We start from the raw sequence: 19,879 nt of genomic DNA, 5'->3' as shown, positions 1-19,879 counted from the left end.
TTCAATATTCTCCAAATAAATGATAGATCATGTGAGTGATTTGAAGTGGGAAGGGAACATTAGCCTAATAGATCTGAAGAGTTTTTTATGCTATTAAGAATTGGTAAATAAAGGTGGGAGGCATCAATTTGTTGCAAATATGATTTAAGGCTGTGATAGAAGAATTCCCACATTTATCTCTTTTTCTCTCAGGACCATCCTTCAGAGATGAATTTTTTTTTAATAATAATGCTAATTTATTCTGTATCCTACAACATGGGATACTTAATTGTTTGGGTTTTCTTTCTTTTAATTTGAAAGGACAAACATAAGCAAGAAAATATTTTAAAAACACCTTTTAATGCAAAATCTCTGCCAGTGAGCACTGACAGCCTCAGTTTGCAGATGATCAGACTCCTCTGTGGCATCGCTTAATTATGAAGAGAAAGTTGCTTTAGGAAGAGGGTCCCACTTGAAAGAATTTCACCCATACACTGATAATGGAAATGGATAATTATCAGAGATTAATGTGATTCTCCAACGAAGACTAAATCTGGGAAAAAACAAATGGATATTTTTCTTAACCTCAATTTTCTCTGTGCGAGCTAGAAAGGCAAAAATAATGATCCTCATGTGCAAAATTTTGTAATCACACATAATTTTTAAGATAAAAATGTTACTTACAATACCAGCATGAGAGCCCTTGCAATATTCTGCCTCCTGACAGCTCTAACAATTCTGATTTTTGGAAGCACAGCTCTTTTCCCTTGCCATGTAATTTTTGAAAGTGCTTGCAGTTACGCAGTTTACTTTTTAGTCTTATTGAATCCAGCCTTCCAGGTGAGGAAAAAAATGTGATTGACAAAAGAAAAAAAGAGGGAGAAAGACAGCTGCTTAATAGTCCAAAGAAATAGCATTTTAATGACCACTTGTCTAAAAAATTATTGCCCTCTTTGAGGACTACCTGACACCCTTTGTGCCTGTGGTGAATTACAGGTAAAACATAGTGCTTTTCACATCAAAAAACCCATTTGCAGCATGGGGTGTTTCCAACTTGTAGCATGCGAGTAATAAAACAGTGTTTGAATTCTCAGCAGTTTGGTTGTGGGTTTTTTTGTTTGTTTCTTGTTTGGGTTTTTTCGTTTGTTTGTTTTTTTGTTTTGTTCAGCTTTTTTTTTATTTTGTTGTTGTTTTGGCTTTTTTGTTTTGTTTTGTTTTAGTTTTGTCAGGTTTTTTTTTTGTGTGTGTGGGGGGTTTTGTTTTGTTGGATTTTATTTATTTTTTATGGGGTTTGTTTGCTTTGTTTGGGTTTTTGTTTGTTTGCTTTGGTTTTTTTTGTTTGTTTGTTTGGGGTTTTTCTGTTTGTTTGGTGTGGGGTCTCTTTGTCCTTTTTTTATTTGTTTGTTTGTGTTTTTTTCTTTGTATGTTTAGAGGTTTTGGGGTTTTTCTGTTTGTTTGGTGCGGGGTTTCTTGGTTCTTTTTTTTTCTGTTTGTTTGGGTTTTTTTCTTTGTATGTTTAGGGTTTTTGGGATTTTTTATGGACATTAACACACAAGAACACAGAGGTGAGAGTTGCTTCAGTGATCAAGAGGTCAGAATAACATTGGGAATGTGCTTAGGCAGGATCAGTGCAGGGAATATTTCTGCTAATGAATTTAATAATGTTCCTTTTCCCCCCCTTTTCTCCCTGGAACTCATGAGTTAAGCTAAGTCAGAGAAATGAAAGACAAAAGTGGAGGAACAATGTCAAAGTTTCACGAGGTGAGGTCAGACAGCTCTATCTTGTTATGGAGGGTTTTGGGGACAGATTGAAATGATGTCCAGCAGCCAGTCTATGGTATAAAAAAGATTTAAACTCCTTCAAACAATCCACAACAAAACAGATTAAACAGAGGGGATACAACTACAGACACAGAAAAAAGAATTGCAATAAAATCCATGACTAGATTAACAACAAATCCTGGAGAGAATCTCATGGAAAAGGCTTTTCCACCTCCAAAACCCCAAAAATGTGAATGTTTCTGCGGAGCAGTTCTCTCTAAACAGTGGGAGAAAGTTGTTGTAACTCACCCCTGAGGGAGGATAAGTGAGGTTTTTGTTAATAGATCCCTTGGGGTGGATTGGAGTAAAATGACTTTGAATGGCTGCAGTTTATTTCAGAACTATTTGTTTGTGATGGAAAGGAGATATGAAGCCACTTTGGTTATTATTTAGAGAGATAGGAGATTATAAAATTATAGAGATATTGCTTAAGAAATTACACATGGAAAAAAAAAGGAGAAGAGAGAAGAAAGAAGAGAGGAGAGGAGAGGAGAGGAGAGGAGAGGAGAGGAGAGGAGAGGAGAGGAGAGGAGAGGAGAGGAGAGGAGAGGAGAGGAGAGGAGAGGAGAGGAGAGGAGAGGAGAGGAGAGGAGAGGAGAGGAGAGGAGAGGAGAGGAGAGGAGAGGAGAGTCTGAGTATTTTTACCTGCAAATGAGAAACAAACTTGTTTCCACTTTCTGCTATTCCAAAGTCCTTTGCAAAAGTAAAAAAAGTAGCAACAAATATACATCATACTAATATAGATAAATGCAAAGGGCTTGATCTTCTAATTTATCTTTTTTAAGTCCTTGGAGGTTATAGCAGTTTTGTTTGGATTCTGCATACTCTGATCCAGCCAATTTATAGTAACTATCAAGTATTTTTTATCAAAAAAACCCAATACCTTTTAGTATTGGGCTGATTCAGTCCACAAAGTGCTGCTTTTGCTGCTCTCAGAGAACAAAGTGGCACCTAATTGGTAACCTGAAGAGGTTTCTGCATGGAACTCTTGCTAGGATGCAATCAGATATGACAAAAACATCTGCCTAATGGAAAAAAACTGTGATTTTCTCTAAGAAATGGCAATTGGCTTTATCTTTACTTGTGGGGAAAGAAGCTGCTAGGATTAAGACACCTCTAATTTTGAAATAGTCAGTTCTAATTTACTGAAGTGATGAGAACAGGCCATTGAAAAGTCTCTTTGCTTCTTTGTCCTCGCACAGACTTTTTGCACAGTCTGTGCTCCATGATGATACCACAAAATTTTATCTTTTTTGAGACCCAGGAACAATTTTTTTTTTAAGCTAATTGGAGTTTCTACCTTATCCTGTGATCTGCAAATATCAGAAAAACAGTTTGTTGAATATTTCTCCTTTTCTCCTTGGAAAGTCAGAAATATTTTCCTTAAGGACTGCAGTGGGAATATCAGGGTATGCTGTCAACGTGGTGCTACACACAGTTCAAAAATACGTGCTTAAAAGGAGAGATAATGAACAAAAAAAAAAAAAAGAAAATATAAAAATGTACATAAACCTTTCTCACTCAGTGTTCTGTCCTTACTTTCCATTCTATGCATGGACTTTGCTTAGCAAAAATCTTCTAAAGTTATTTTTTAAAGCAAGTATTATCCTTTTATATACTCCACTTTATACAAAGCTGGCTAAGGCATGTGCACATTTTCATAATTCCAGCCCGTTTAGGTAGATAAATTATTTCCACAAACAGTTTTCCAGCCTCTTAATATCACCCTTACATTAGTCTGTGTTATTATAATGTCAGCCTTCTCCAGAAAATGCTGAATTTAACCCTTTTTGTCAGTGTGCTGGAACTAATAGATATTCAATCTTTAAGAGGTTAAAGTGTTGTCTCAGAAAAACCCAGATATGGAGACAATAATGCTATAAATTCAATACCTTCTGGTGGAGAAAAAATACAGACTGCAAACTGTTGTAGAGATGCTTAAATAATGTTGCCATGAGTCTTAAGGATGATATCAGAATTCAGTTCAGAGTTCTAAAAGCAATGGAATGAGTAAATGAAATTTCACTGGCAGGTAAATCCACAGAACATTTTCTGCTTTTTTTTTTTTTTTTTTGCGATTATTGGTTATTTTCCCTTAGTGTGTCTGCAGGACAGCAGCACCAGGAATTTCAGGTGAAAACAGGTGGATTTGGGCTGGTTAAATATAATGCAGGTTGTGGATAAACCTGCCAGGGAGAATCCTGGACTCAGTGGAATTTTAGCTTGAAAGAAGTTTTTAAGTTATTTTTAAAAACCATGGAAACCTCTTATTGAGCCCAAAATCAAAAGGAAGTGAGAGATAAGTAAGTTTTAGCTTGCTGATATTTCAAACTAAGTGAGGAGAAGGGTGTAAAAATATCCCAATATCCCTGTCACCACCCAATCCTGCCCCATCTCAGAGCAGCTCCAACAGGAGCATCCTGAGCTGCTGCCAAAGGCTCCAGCAGAGCAGAGGCTGAAATCTGAACCCTCTGCTTCCTAACCTTTTTAAAAAAGCTCTTAAAACCCCACGGGAATAGAATTCTGCCAGCCAACTCATCTCAGTCCTATTCTGTGAATAATCTCTCAAAAACTCTCTTTAAACCCCCACCAGTCTGCCACCAGGTCTTTGTCTTTTTCACCAAGTCTAAAGTTAGTCCCATAGACCAAAAATAAATAACAGTTCATGCACAGCCAAAAAAAGCCTTTAGAAACTCCCTGACCTCTTTTTTTCTTTTATTTAGACTCTTAATTCTGTGCCTTCCTTAGCTCTTTTGTGGATTTATCCCTTAATAAACAGCACTGAACCTTTCTCACCTTTGAACATGCACCTACACTGCTTAATTACTTTTCTCTCTTGGAACCCATTCATTAACACTGGGTGGGAAGTTATGAAATACAGAGAAAATGTGAAATTGGTTGTGCAATGCGTCACAGGCAGTTTGGTGTCAGGGACCTACCAACAGGTTCTGTGTAACAAAAAATAATTACAGGGAGATGAATGTTAGCAGAATGAGAAATATAATTTACAGAGTTGTTTTGAAGGGAGAGAATTTGAAGATGAAAGAGCTAATCCTTAATAGCTTTTAATAGAAGAAGGAAAAACATTTTTTTCTTTTTTAAACATTTATATTTTAATTATAGTGCATAATGCAGAAAGTTATGTTGTTTTTCCTTAAAAATAAAATAACAATTGTAACTGCAAGTAATTTTCTTCGGGCAAAAAAGAATGGGAAAAGGAAAAGACATTGTCAGCTACTATCAAAGTGATTTTTAATCTGTGAAATCATTCCTGCCTGCCATGTCAGATCTGCTTTTTCTCATTTTGAAATACTGCTAAAATATGCTGATCTTCAGCATTAAGACAGGCAGTGCCTTATAGTAGAGACAATCTCTGGTGCAGCAATGCATGAATAACCTCAGGTGTTTCCTGTGCACTTTGCCAGCACCCATACCTTAAAAAAAATTAATGTTTTCTCTTGGTAACCATTGACACAGATTTTAACTACTTAAAACCACACATACACCTGTTGGAAACACTCTTTATACACTCTGACACAACAAAGTGTCCTTCTGAAACCCACAGTCCATTCCAAACAATGCAGTTTGCTCCCAGTTTTTCAGACCAGAGGGTAAAAGGGTTGTTTTACCATTCAGGTCACTCCAGAGAAAATTTTCCATTTTTTCCAAGCTGTAGATACTTTTAGAGATGGGAGTAGCTGCTAACCTCCGTGAAAATCTGAAAATTCTGGGGAAAAACAAATAGATAGGTAGATAGATAGATAAATATTCATTAAACCTTCCTTAAAATGGTTAATCTGGCAGATAAAAACTACTCCAGAATTAGAGGGTTTTAATTTTACCACATAACTCACATAACAAGGTTTTTAAACTGCATATATAGGCAATGAACAAAAGTGGCAATGTTGTACAGCACCATGATAATTATTGTCAAATTCTATGAAGCTGCTGATCAGTTTGAGCCTGCACAGAGGCAAAAAAGCCTGAACAGTGCATATATTGCGGAAAAGTGAAGAAAAAAAATAATATTTTCACTGCTCAGATATGTACTGAGCTCACTCCAAAGGTTAAAATGTCTTGTTTTCCCCCATAATGCCATCCAAACACTTAAAAAGTCAAGGAAAAGCACTTTAAAAAAAAATGAAAAAAAAAAAATAGATATGTACTATGACTACTAAAGGAGTAAGAAAAGACCATGTGTGGCACCAGATAATTTGCTGGATCTTGTGGGTTTTTGGAGGGGGTCAAGGAAGAAGGACACAGCACATTTCAGGGGAAAAAAAAAGAAAATTCTTGTTTATGATCTCCCAAAGAGTTCAGTGCTCAAATCCTTGATTCCTTTACTCAGTAGTTTAGGACAAAAAAAACAAAAACAAAACAAAAGCAAACCCAAAAAACAAACAAAAAAAAAACCCCCAAAAAATAAGAAAGGAAATAAAAATGTGCCAAATCAAAGCTGACCAAAGTAACTTTCATATCTTTTTTATTCCATACCTGGCAACATGCTGTGATTGCCTATTATTTCAAAGGTGTGCAAACACACAGCTGGTGGTTAATATTGCCTGAAAGAGATTTTTATCCCACAGATATTTTATTTACTTATTGCTGGCATCAAGAACATCCCCTGTGCTCGGGCTGGCTGCTGTTCTGTGTTCATGCATGTGCAATTAAAGCTGAACATTCTCCACTACAGGCCCCACAAATGGGTGAAATAGCTGACAATTCCTGCAATTTGTCTTCATCTCCCAGCACTGCTAGAGGGGCTGTACAGTTAAATATTTAACCACTCTGATTTCCAGAATTGTGTAGGTGAGTAAGGGAGATTCGGGCAGGGAGTGAAAGGTTATTTCTTCATAAGTCTTATTCAAAACATGCTGATTTTTGGGTTGTTCTTGTCACCTCTGTCACGTTGCTTGTTGGCTGCTAGGTTTCAGATTTTTGAAATCATATTATTTATTATTTTTATAAAGTAGGTGCAGAGGATCTAAACAAAAATTCCTTCTAAATTGTTCACCATTAAGGAACAGCCAATACTTTCTGTTCATTTTTGCAAGCTTCCCTCAGTCTGATGGGCAGCTTTCATTTGGGGATGTTTTCTGGGATCTCTCTCTAGTCCTTGCTTTTCGAGTTCTGAAAGAGAGGATGCTTATTTGAGAAATTTGCAGCCAGCATATGGGAGGGGGAACTGAAACACAGGGAGGGTGAGGTGATCAGTGAGGGAACACTGAGCTCTTTGCTGTAACAGTTATAACAGAGCTCACCCTGGGATGCTGCATCTCTTCTTTACACAGTGCAGTGACAGTTTTACTGTGAGCTGTTTGCTTTGGGTCAGAGGATGGGCTGGATAGACTCCAGGAGTTTATTCTGGATCTCTGAATTGCCTCATGCCGTTGCACCACGTTGTACTACATCACTTAGCACTCTCTGCATCACCTTTTTATGCTGTTAGAGGAAGAGAGACTAATAGATCAGAGACTGACTGGCAAATTTCCCAAGTGTGTTCATGATTTCAATGATTTTTTAATTTTTAGGTATATTGTGAACAGGGACTATAATTTAAAATGCAGGTTTTTGTTTTTAAAAAATTAATTTTGTATATAATGAAATTGTTTGGCAGATTACTAATAAGGCAGTAAAAAGTGTTCGAAAGGAGGGATTAGATGGCAAAGTTTATCAGTCACAAAAATCAGTAGAAAGAAACAATAAAAAAGTAAGTGTGACTACGAGAAGGATCTTTCTTCTTCTTCTTCTTCTTCTTCTTCTTCTTCTTCTTCTTCTTCTTCTTCTTCTTTTCTTCTCCTCCTCCTTCTTTGTTCTTTGTTCTTTGTTCTTTGTTCTTTGTTCTTTGTTCTTTCTTCTTTCTTCTTTCTTCTTTCTTCTTTCTTCTTTCTTCTTTCTTTCTCCTTCCTCCTTCCTCCTTTCTCCTTTCCTTTTCTTCATTCTTCTTCTTTCTTCATCTTATTTCTTCTTCCACCGCCTTCTTCCTCCTTCTTTCTTCCCAAATGTTGAGAAGAAAACCCAGTCAGTATGATGTTCTGAGCTCAGTGATGGGAAGGGAATGAAGAAAGGGAGTTTTTACATAAAAAGAAAAACATTTTGCCAATTTCTTTGCTGCTTTTCTGAGCAAGCATTACTTCCTCTGCACTGTTGTAGGACACAAAAGCTGAACACAGCTCCACTCTTTTTGCTTGTAATTTTTTCCTGTGTGCAGTAATAGATAACAAAGCGAATGAGATACTGGTAGAAGAATTTGGGATGTCCAGTGGGATGAACACAGTTTGATGAAATATCTTGCTCGAGTGAAAAGTAAGGAGGAATGAGGACTGCACATTACAAAAGAAGGAATGTCTTGGAGATGGAGTGGCCTGTGGGCTCTCTGAAACCTCCTGGCACAGAAAATGGTTTGATACAACAGAAAATTTTAAAAGTGATTGTAGATGGGGCAAAACCAGTGGAAATCAGCCTCAGATCAGTCAAGGGAAGAGATTTTAGCTCAAAATCAGTGAAGGGTGGCTACTGGCACCCAGCCTGCAGCCATTTGTCATCCCATTTGGTTGTGCTGCTCTGTCCTGGAGGTCTTGTTTCATCTTTCTCTCATTTGGCTTTAGCTGAATTTTCCCAAATCATTCACCCTTTGTGGTGCTTAGCTATTCATAGAGCAGGGATGGATGAGACCAGAAACTGATGGGGAAACTCAACACAAAATCCATGAGTGGCAGAGCAATCAGGAGGCTGTGTTTTGGCATTTCTTTGTGCAGAGACACCCAAATATCAGCTAAACCCACAGTCTGACTCTGGGCGGTTTGTTGCATGCTGGATACCAGCATAAAATGCCAACAAATCCTATCTGAAAAATTGAAGTGTTACTTCTGCTTTTGATAATGCCCAGGAAATAGCCATGCTTTTATATATATATATATTTGCTTTTTCTGAGTGTTTGTCAGGAAATTAATTTTTGCTCAATTGCAAGCTTTTAACTCAAATAATGCTCTTCCATCAGGAAAATTTTGGTTTAATTTTTCCTTTTTGGATCACAATATTTCTTACACTCTGAACACTTGGTCTTCCTCCCCCCACATTCCCCCAGTTACTGCTCCAGTGGGAACAAACCAATTTGTTTTGTTGCAATCTCTCTGTGATTATCCTCCATGGGCATGCATGTGAGCTCAGCCAAGCCACAAAAAAACCTGATAAATTAGCCATTTATTTGATACAGTAGTAATCAAATTTTTCAAAGGCTGTGCATTGGCTGCACTAGAGATGCATTAATCAGAAAGCTGGAGCTGAACTTCCTCAAGGTGACAACTCAGGAGGTCCTGAAAACCTATTTTCCTCTGTGCTGGGTGTAATGCTTGGATAATTGTAATCTCTCGTGGTCAACTTTTAAGCCATATTGAAAACACTTTATATTCACCTCAGATAATTTTTTTTTTTTTCAGGCAGCATTCAGGTATTCTTTAGGCTTTTTCCTGCTGAGTGTTTTCCTGGACATGGATAAAACTTTCTGAGTGTCTTTGTCAGCATTTGTCCTCTTAACCTGCAATTTTAAAAAGGGATGAGGAATTAACCTAGGATTCAAAAGGAGGGATGTGCTTGCACAAACTTTGATTTGGCAGATTTTTTTTTCATACCCACATGATCAAAAACCCTTCCTGAGTATTTTCAAACAATCAGGATGGGTGTCTTCGTAGGTGGGACACTGAATTTTTTTAGCTCCTTCTTTGCAATTGCATGGAGGGGCCTGTGTACCTCACCCATTGTGGCTTCTCTTTGATTTTGGGAATGTTGAAAATTTTCTGCTGGCTTGGGAAGGAATGATATATCTTAAACCTTGTGAAGCAGAATAACCTCGCTTAGTTGTGTATTTCTAATTTGTGTGTGTGTGTGTGTGTGATTTTTTTTGGTTATTTTTTTTTCTTTTTTGTGTGTTTTTTGTTGCTGTTTGGATTTTTGTTTGTGTTTTTGTTTGTTTTGTTTGTTTGCTTTTATTTTTGGGGGTTTTTGTTTACTGTAATAATCAATAAATAAACTGATAATTTAATATAGGCATCAATTCAAATGCTGATCCTAATTTTGCCTTCTGTTGTCCTATATGGGTATTTTTATTAAATTTACTAAGCTTGACATGGAAATATACTATAAACTGAATGACTTGAAATATGTCTAATCAAATACTACATATTAGGAAAACAAGTTTTATTATTGTATAATAACATACTCCAAACTAGTATGTGATTGATATGGGACCATCACCATATTTTTAAAACAGAGAATAACCTGTTTATTTTGTTTTCTGCCTGTAATACCTGCAATTTTTGTCATTGTAGAAGGCAGTCTGACTTTTCATTCCAGTTGTGAGTATCAAGTACTGACAGCAAATACGGAAATATGAGCTCATGCTGCAATGAGAAAGCAGTATTGAATTATTCCTGTTTTTATGGGCTCTGTATCATCCTGACTCATTCTGCTACATAAAGTGAAGAGTTGAAGAAAAAGATTTCTTTCTGAAAAAAAGAAATTCACCATTCAATACTTATGTGCTTTGTAATGTGACAAAACTCTTATTTAACCTCTCTAATATGATGCAACTGAAGGAAGAATACCTGCAGCTGAATTTATTAGGTGAAATATGGAGTTTTAGGGACAATCTTTTTTGATAAGTGTCTTTTGGCTTCTGTTTCCCAAAGTGACACAATATTTATAAATTCAGGTATGTGTTTGTCTGTGTTCAGACAGAGATGTTAAAATTTGACCAAGAGCAGAAGTTAACTTTAAAACATTCTAACCTTGTCATAAATGTGCAATTGCCAATGGAATGCAATACTTAATCTTATTCTATCATAGTACATAATATCATTCAGAAATCAGTTTAAGAAAATGAAGGCACTACTTTTGGAGAATATATTGAACCACAATATAAATGAATAGTCATTAGGATTATATCCAAAAGAGCAAATTAAAGCCTAACTCTCCAGTGTGGGATATGAGGCATGTCAGTCTGAAATTGTGACTTCAAACCTTCCCAGTCACTCCTTAACCTGTCATCACTTTGATTAGAAAGTGTTGGAAAGTTAGTAGAAATTAGAAAGGTTTCTTTGTAAGGCTGGCTTTCTGATTTTAACCTGAGTGCAGGGAATCCTCTTTTTAAGTGCTACCTAAGCTCCAATGAAGTAAAACTGAATTATTCAACTCTCTGTAGCGCTGACTTGAAGGCACCTGTGTCTTCTGTTGGGGCTTGCTTTGGTTTTTAATATGCAGATTTTTATCTGATTAATAAAAGTGTTTTCCATTTTAATCTGGAGTTTGCAGCCAGACAAACTGAAGCATCAGAAGAGACAAATATTGTCCAGGTCACCCAGAAAAACAGCAGCAGAATATGACGTACAACACTTGCTGTTGTCCACTATATAGGAGCATTTCTGTCCCTTGCACACAAATCAGGTACAATAATTTGGTTTTTCCTACCATGGGCACTGTAGCAGAATATATTTCAGAGATAAGTGAAACTGCAAACTGTAGTTGACAAAAGGTGTGTTTTCCTTTGAATTTAACTTGTTTAAAGGTAGGTGTTTTTTTTAAGAGCCTGTATCTGAAGGGTAAAGCCTGTACTCAAAATGGTTTATTAGGAAACTAGTGAGCTGCTATACTGGGACCAGAGTGATTTAATGTCTGTACTAACTGCACAGACAGAGGGATTGAGGCTTCCTCAGGTTTTTTGCAGGTGACACCAAGCTGAGGTGCAGTGACACCCCTGAAGGACAGGATGACCTTTGGGGTGACCTCATTGTCCCTTCAGTGCCTGAAGGAGCTGTGAAACACATTGCCAGACAGCCCTTGAAGCCCAAAAGCTAAAATTATATTGTTCTTTGTAATCCTCATTGACATTGTCACCGAACTTGCCAAAGGACTTTCACAGATCAGTAGGAATTATGAGACCTTGGCCAAAGTTCTCAACTTTCATTGCTAAGCTACAGAGGAGTGGCACCACCATTCTGCAGGAAGACCATGAGCTTCTCTTTGGTACAAAACCACTGTAATAGTATTTGCCAGCCAGAAGCAAACACAATCCTGTGTGTTGAGACTTGCTAAATAAACTTTTTTTTTCTTTTTCTTCTTTCTTTTCTTTCTTTTTTGCTACACATTTTGGTCTGTGAGAACCCAAGAGAAATTCAAGTGAGGTTTTTTTCCTGTCACCTTAAGCAAATTAGCTATGTAATGATAGTTATCTCCAAAGCAGGAAAGATGAATAAATTGTGAGTGACCCATGCCAAGAAGAAGTGCATGCTCTCCCATGGCTTGTGCAGCTTCAGCACCACGTCTGTGCACTAAAGCTGAGCACTCACCCACCAAAATTCACCCAAAATGAGTAATTTCCTGCCTTCCTCAGATATTTTTTTTTAATCCTTTTGGTCTCACTCTGAAGCTCCAAAATCTCATGGAGGAAGAAACACAAATGGCAGAAATGGCTGAAAGGCATTTTTTTCATACTTAACATGCAATTAACATTACAATTCCATGTTTCAAGTATTGGCTAAAAATTTGTCTTGCTTAGCTGATGAATTGATAACTTGAATATAAAATGTATATATTTGAAAAGTTTATTCTTCCTGTAATTCAGCATCGTCCTTCAAACAACCTGACATGTAATCACAGAGAATTTTCACCAGTGACTGCACCTTAATCTTCCAATTATTCTAACTGTGATAAGCCTCTGCATTGTAAAGCTCTGGAAGTACTTAATATTACATTATTTAACTAACTGTACTTAAATCATAAAATGGTCTACTTTAACCTCAATAATCGAAGATGTCCAAAGTTAAAGCTGAGAATGAAGGGTACAACAGAACATGAAAAGAACATTTGTGCAAGCCAAAAAAACAATCTGCTTGAATTTTCATTTTCATTTACATTTTCTTCTCTGGACCACTTTATTTAATTTTGATTTTAAATCAGACAGCAGGCAAAATGGCAAACCTAGGCACATGAAATACAATGAAAATTATATGTGCATATATTTAAATAAATAATACCAGTTGTGTGGAAAGAAGAAAATGAGGACCCATAATTACCACCGTGATTTTGGTCTGTCTGCAAGAAAGCACATCATGGGATCTGAAGCCTAGTTAGACTGAAGATGGTGACAGTGAGGTACAGCTTAGCCAAGAGCTCTGTGATTCTTTAAAAATTTTGTAATGAGCCATGCTTGACTAGTCAACGAGTGTTCTGCTGTGATATTTGAGGTGGTTTGGATTTAGATCTGCGTTGGCTGAGTGTCCACAGAAAACCCTGAGAAATGACCTCACTGCACCTGCAGAAAGGAACTTCACACCCCTTAGAGAGCTCAGTCAATAGCTGAAGAACAAAATTCAGTAAAGAATTGTTTAGTGGTTATCATATAACTAGACATGAATTGGATGTCATAGAGTGAGAAAGATCTCCTGAGAGAGTTAAGGGTCAAAGACCTACACATCCCAGAAAAATGGATTAATACATTGCAGGTGCAGAAAGGGAGCCACTTCATGGGTTTGTGCACCCCAGAAAACTTAATCAGTGGTAATTGTCTTACCAGGACAGTACATTTCATAAACCAATGTTTAGCTGGATAAAATTTGGATTGTCCATTAAACAAAGACAGATGAGATGCTCTGGTAGTAATTAAAAGAAACAAAGCGCCATGATACAATAAATTAGGCAGATTTTTTGGGAGTGTCTATAAAGATATCTTAGATGTTAGAGTGTATATAAATGCCTGAACATTGTTGTTTCTTTGAACATATCTATGTTGAATAAATTCCCAATATGTTCCCAAATTCGACTCAAAATTTTTATTAGGAATGTTCATCTAACAACTTTTTGCAATGACATTTAAAACTCTTTGTTTCTGTGGGTAGGAGGAAAGGCCAGAGCGATGAGCTGATCACAGCTTGTAACAGTCAGAAATAAAGTAAAAACCCTCAAAGATCCAGAGAAAAATAAACATTGATATGATGAGGTGAGGCTGTCCATTAGCTATAATTTGCATTCCCAATCTTCACAAGGCTCATTATCTAGACCTTATTATTACTGTAATGATCTTGGCCATAAACTTACCTTTCTTTTGTGTAATTTATCCTTGCATTTCTTTTAAATTGTATTTCTTTCTTCTGACCTCCTGGAAAAAGGGGAGACTTTTCTTTGAGAGCTTTTCTAAGATCTTGTTGTAAGAAAAATAGTGTTTCCTATATATATATTTGAAAAATGTCGAGTACTTCATGACCTATAAAAATTTTGAGTATGTGTTTGACTTGAAGGACATAAATGACTTCACCGAAGCCAAAGGAAAAATAATCCTGTTTTTAACTGCTTTTTTGGACTGCAAGCAGCATCCTTAGGATATTTCTCAAGTGAAACACTTTGCATTTTGGAAGTTACATCTTTCAGGATGCCTATGCAGATAATGTAGCTGCAGCAGGAAGCTCTGTGTTAGCATTGTATAGCTGATGTCAGAACAGGAAACAATTTATTTCTGCTCTCCTTGCCTGGAAAATGAAAGGAAAAATATGCAGATGAAGAAAATACCAGACTTTGAAAAGAGCTTATATGAGGAGTTAAAATACATTAGGACTTTTCAGTCTGGGAAAGAAAACTGATGTGAGGTGTGGTGAAGGTAAACAAAATGATGAATGGCACAGGGAAGGTCAACGAGTTGGAATTATTCTCTGTTTCTCATACTATAACAGCTGGGGACATCAAATAAAATGAGCAGGCAGATGGTTTAAAGCAAAAAAGAAGTTTATAAAATGTGTGGTTAAACTGGGGAGCTCATTGCCACAGGATGTCCTGGATGCCAATGATATAAATGCCTACAAAAACCCATTAGGCAAAATTAATAGGGAAAATATCCATTAGAAGGTGTAAAACACAGTAATTTACATCTACATCTGGCTCCAAGTACTTTATCACAAATTCTTGAAGGTGGAGAAAATATATGTGAAAAAAATACAGCCTATGCTTCTCCTCTCCAATATAGAAGTATTCAGGATTTTTCTTTTTATGCTCTACATGCATTTTTAAAACACACCTTATGTAACCACAAGATCAGAAATTTTTCTGATTAATTTCACCCGTTTAAAATAAAACAACCCTTGCAATGGTTTATTTATAAATGTCTAATATTAAAAAAAAAATTATAAATTTCTTCATATCAGGAAGCCTTAACAAATTGATCAAAATTAAAAGAAAGTAAAATATTATTGTCTTCCCGTGACTATTTAGCTAGGCTATTTTCCTTTCATTTACATAATCGTTTTCCTATGAATATTTCTCTTCTCACTGGCCAGATGACAGCAGAAAGTTCAGCAATATTAGAGACTCACTGAACAATTGCCTGGGAATTCTGAACACCAGGTTTAGCAGAAGTACAGTAAAAGGTATTTTGCTTGAAATTTTTCATGCATTTTAGTTATTCAAGGTTTAAGTGATGGCAATAAAAAATTCTCAGTAAGTGGCTATTGTTGGCTTCTAAATATGTGCAATGTGTATCAAAATTGTTGTTGCTAGCGCACTTAGTGTTTTCATTGTGTTTAAAGGGTGGTGGACACAGCATGGAGTAGTGTTTTCTCTAGTGGAGTGGAGAAATGTTTTCTCACTCTCCCCTCACTAGATGTTGAACAGAGAGAGGCAGAAATTTCCCTAATCTTTGTGGATCACATGTGATGTAGCCACTTCAGCTCCCCTTTCTAGTTCATCCTTCCTAGGTGATCCAAGCTGCTGTTTTCCCATCAGGTGACACAGGAATTTTTCCTTTCCTTGTCCCACTGTTGATCTGTCTGTTCAAATCAATCCTTCCCAGCAGGAGGGATGGAAGTACAGGGAAATGTCGAGAGCCTTTGTGAAGATACACACCTGAAATACAACTCTGAAACTGGAAAAAAAGCCACAACTTGAACATTCTCTACATGACACAAAACGTGGCATTATTATTTTTATGCTTTTTTAAGTGATTCTAAAGCTCCTCAAAGCTGAGGTCTGGTGTGACCTTCTTAGAACACTGGGTGGGCTCTAAGGTCCCTTCCAACCCAAACCATCCTGGCATTCTGTGATTCTGTTGTTATTGATTCATATTGACTATATGATTCTGTTGTCCCTGACAGAACCAAACTTTGCTGAATGTCTGGCATATTTTCTCAGATGTGGAAGACAACAAGGCACTTAACACATTTTTTTATGAGCTGCACTTGTTTCCTTTTGGAATCCTGCTGAAACTCAAATTGTTGATTTCCTCAGCAATAATTTTTTTTTTAATATCCTGGGCTCTTGCTACATATTTTCCATCTTTACAGTTGTTTTTATAATCATTACAGCCTGTGTTGTGAATTTATCCTAAACAGATCTACAAGCAGAGGGTCACGTACTACCCAGGCATAACTGGGGACTGAGGAGACAAAGAAGCTGCCAATAATAGTCTGATTTTCCACCCTGGGGTTCTACTTGTACATCTACAAATGATGAATATTCTGATGACTGAATATCCTGATTTTGAGTGGAGAGCATGGAGACAATCCAACTGATATTTAAGTGGGTAAATTGCTCATGGAGAGTCAGTTCTCTGGCTATCCCTAAGAACATGATTAAAAAGATTTGCTCAAGCTATGATCTTACAAGCAGTGTTTTCACCGAAATAATATCCTGCCTTTCTTTTTTCCCCCAACATTTATGATAATGCAGGATATCCATCTGGAAATTTATAACAAAATATTAACATTCTTCTGTTTAAGCTGTTTATTGCCCAAACACAAAATTCCATTGTTTGTTTGCTGCCTCTTTGTGAGTGTTTCTGAGTTTGGGTTAATGGGATGGTGCAAGGGTTAATGAGGTTTGTGTCTGGGGAATTCCTACCTTTGTACATCTCTTGTAAATAATAAAGACAGCTTTGCCATGCTGAAATCTGCCTCTTCACTTGCTCACAGTTACAAAACAAATAGGAGAACAAGACAAATAAAATGACCAAAGAAGTAAACACAGCATGAAAATTAAGATTGACAAATGTATTTTAATCTGTATTTTTACCTGAATTAACCATTTGTTTTTTCTTATTCATAATACTCAGTTATTATTTTTATATTTGCCTATAAGCTTCTTCTCTCATGTTCCCTTCCAGAGTGGTTTCTTTTAGATATTCTGCAGGAGGAATTGTTAATCTTCAATGACAAGTTTGCTTATCTGGAGGTACTTGATATTAGATGTTATTTTCATTTAATTGATATGGAAGGGTATTTAATTTCATTTAATTTATTTTCATTTACTTGATACATAAGGGTTTTATTCTGACTACAGAAATCTGTAGCTACCTCATGGCAATGTTTTAGGCAGATTAATCACATATTTACTGTCTTTTTTTAATGATCTAATTTTAAACCTAATTTGTTTAAAATTTAAACTGAAGACAACAGTTCTCTGAGTGGTCAAGTAACAGAAATGTGACTTTTCATGGCAATATGTCTCATGGTTGGATTTCCTGGTGTCTTGTGGACTACCAAGAGATGTAGCATTAGGAAAAACAAGATACCAAAGGCACCTCCAAGGACTGGAATTTCTCAGTCTGTTCCTGGGACTTGTTATTATTCTGGACCAATGAGCATATAAAAAATAACAATCAAGCCCAGAAATTTGCACAAGCAAAAACAATCTCTCCAGCTGTCTGATGTTTAATAGTACAAACATAGGTTATTGCATGTTCTTTAGCCTCTTTGCCATAAAATAGTCCCAGAAAATGTTAATTGACTAGGAAAGATAAAACCATTGTATCTCTTTCTTCTTTTCATCTACATGTAAGCACAAAAATTTTAGTCACTTGATACTTCTGGAGTTGTCTCTTCATGCCAAATAAATTTGAAATCTGCACAATATGTTTTTAAAAATACTGGATGGAAAAATTACGTATTTTTAGGCTGTATTTTTTCTTTTCAGTTGCCAAAATTATTTTTATGTGTTTCATCAAACTGTTATGTTATGTTCAGCTGAAAATACATCTCTCTTTTGATTGAGTCACAAACATCAGACATTCAATACAAAACGATGAGTTTAGTAAGAGGCTTGGAATCAAAATGCCATTTTTTCTTCCCCACCTGATAACAAAACTAATGGTTTTATTACAACGGATGATGAATGCAGCTCTTTCTGATATTTATTATTAATTGATGGTAACTCATGGCGATACTTCTGTTCACTTCTGGAGATGAAATTGCTGGTCAGGAAATTTGTATTTAGTAAGAAGTCTTACTGTACAAAGAAAAAAACAAAAACCCCAAAAAACAAAAAACAAAACAAAAAAAACCCCAAATAAAAAAAAAAATTAAAAAAGGGAAAAGAAAGAGAAAAAAAGAACTGAGAGAGAACTTAACCCTCCCCACCCAAAAAAGGAAAAGTACAAAAAAGAAAGGAAAAAAAAGATCGAAATTCTGCTAAATATAAATCACACATCTCAGCTATCAGTCTCATTATTAAGCAGTGTCATGACTACACAATCAAACACAGTGGGTTACAGATATTAATCCTCCTGAATATGACTGTACTAGAATTAGCTGTGATATTAGGAAAAAGTAATATCTATTGCTAACATTTTCAGCTTTCACCTTCATCTTTCATTTATTACAGAACAGACTGTCAGAGTAATTGATTGGATAAGCTCATTTTTTGGCATTTTTTCATTATTCATGCAGGCGTTAATTACAATGGACCAAATTTTTAATTTCAGTGAAAATACTGGCACGGGTCTGTGATGCTGTGCCAAGTGTAGAAACCTGTGAAATTCCATTTCCAAGCTATCTGGAAATTTATTCAGGACTTTTTAATATATTTTATTTATAATAAAGCACAGAAGAAAGTGGTTTTCTACCCATAAAAATACAGTTTTTCAGATAGGTGTTGGAACTGGTTTTCCACTTCACTGGGCTTTGTCCACTATCTATTTTTTCCAGAAAGAAATTTACAAACATTTCTTATTCAGAAAGGCAACATTCTACAGCTGTTTCTCATGGGTAGAAATTATTAATAAGGTATGAAGGTGGGGAGAACTCATCCCACTTTGGGTTCTCACTTAGAAAAAAAATTAAAACTTTTATATTTGAGCAGGAAAGAAAAAAAAATGAAAACTGGAAGAGGATGTTCATGGGAAAAAGAAGATATAAGTCATGAAATGCTTTTGACTGAATACATATGTCTTGGACGAAAAATTTAACTGCAAGAAATAATTATATTTAGAAGAGGTGAAAATTCACTTGTGTTGAATTTAAACCATTATTAACTGGATGCTTTTCATGTTTCAGTGGAGACCTATGGCAGAACCTCTAGTTACAGTCTGAGAAACAAGGATCTTAGCAGCCTTCAGTTTTAAGAATTATTTACTCTCCCACAAGGTAGAAGTGAAATGCACAGACAGCCTGAATGTAGAGAGTATCTAAGAGGCCAGTTTCAGAAATCAAGGCCTCTCTAATTTCTATTCCATTGAAGAAGCTTAAATTAAACAGAGTGTAACTCTGATTTTTTGTTGGTTTTTTTTTCCTTTCCAAAGGAAAAAATTGGTTCACCTGGAACAAGAAAATATTAGATTACTGTTGTAATTTTTGAAACAAATTAGAATTAACCAGTCATCCAAGTTTATTGAATTTCAGGATATGTTAAATTTCACTCTTGAGAGGGTCTGGCAGATGGGCCAGGTCAGTATTTAATACTTGCACACACAACTCCAGAAATATAAGCCTTGGTATCTTCATTTGAGATCTGGGCAAGAAGAATTTTACCCTTCTGTGAAAATGAATTGAATGTGTTTCCATCCCAAATCTTAAAAAATACTATTGAGTTCACATTCTTCAGCACATTTTTCTATTTTTCCTATGCTCATCAACTAAAATGTGAAAATAATTGATTTTTTTTTATATATACCTATTTCAAGTAATTTTCCATCAGTGTGAACATTTTGGGTAGCAATTTTTTCTTATACTGCACACAAGCTGAAGTTATGCAAAGATAAAGACTTTAAAGTCTTTGGACAAAAAAATAAAAACAACCAAAACCCTAAAAAACCCAAAACCAAAACAAA

The sequence above is a fragment of the Lichenostomus cassidix genome, chromosome Z (assembly GCF_008360975.1).
Source record: "Lichenostomus cassidix isolate B80296 chromosome Z, HeHo_3.0, whole genome shotgun sequence".
NCBI lineage: Eukaryota > Metazoa > Chordata > Aves > Passeriformes > Meliphagidae > Lichenostomus > Lichenostomus cassidix.
The sequence above is the reverse complement of the archived record's forward strand: the minus strand, read 5'-3'. Positions refer to the sequence as shown.